This window comes from Myotis davidii, unplaced genomic scaffold (genome assembly GCF_000327345.1).
Source record: "Myotis davidii unplaced genomic scaffold, ASM32734v1 scaffold5518, whole genome shotgun sequence".
NCBI lineage: Eukaryota > Metazoa > Chordata > Mammalia > Chiroptera > Vespertilionidae > Myotis > Myotis davidii.
In genome coordinates, this window is record NW_006289119.1 from 1 (window position 1) to 745 (window position 745).

Sequence of the window (745 nt, forward strand, 5' to 3'; positions counted from 1 at the left end):
AATCAAGTGCAGAGGAGCTTTGTGACCACTTGGGTTTCTTTTCTTGGGTGGGATCATTGGGGTAATTGGAGCAGTAGAGGTGGTGATCTGTCCCAGGTCTCATTAGACTCCCTGTAACTGCAGCATAATGCACAGTATGCTGTGTTAGTGTTGGTGAGTGTGATAGTAACTGGAACACAGTGGTGGTTGTGGATGTGGATGAAGCAGTTGGATTATGGATCAGGGTTTTAGTTGTGGCCACCAGTGTTTTTAATTTTGTTGACTGGACAGAGAGGTAACAAAGGGGTAAAGGTTTGGATTTAGTACCTAAAGGTTTGGATGGTATGAAAGCACCACCAACTGACATGGAGAAATTCATAGTGGGAAAAGTAATGTTCATGAAGAATATAAAATCCTTTGTTTTTTGCCTTTTAGGATATGAGATATTTCAGGGGCCAGTTCATGACCATCTGGAACTCTGAGGAGTAGTTCAAGATGAGACTACTTAAAAAAATAGTAAAGTGTATGGACCAGGGAGGAGCTGTAGATCACTTTTTTTTTTTTTTTATTGGAGGTGGAAGAGTAATTCAAAAAAGGTGAGACTGTGGCTGGTGCATATTTCTTTTTTTAACTGATTTCAGAGAGGAAGGGAGACAGATATAAACATCAATAATGAGAGAGAATCACCAAACAGCTGCTTCCTGCACACCCCTCCCAACTGGAGAATCAAGCCCGTAACAAGGGCATGTACCCCCCTCTCCCCCTC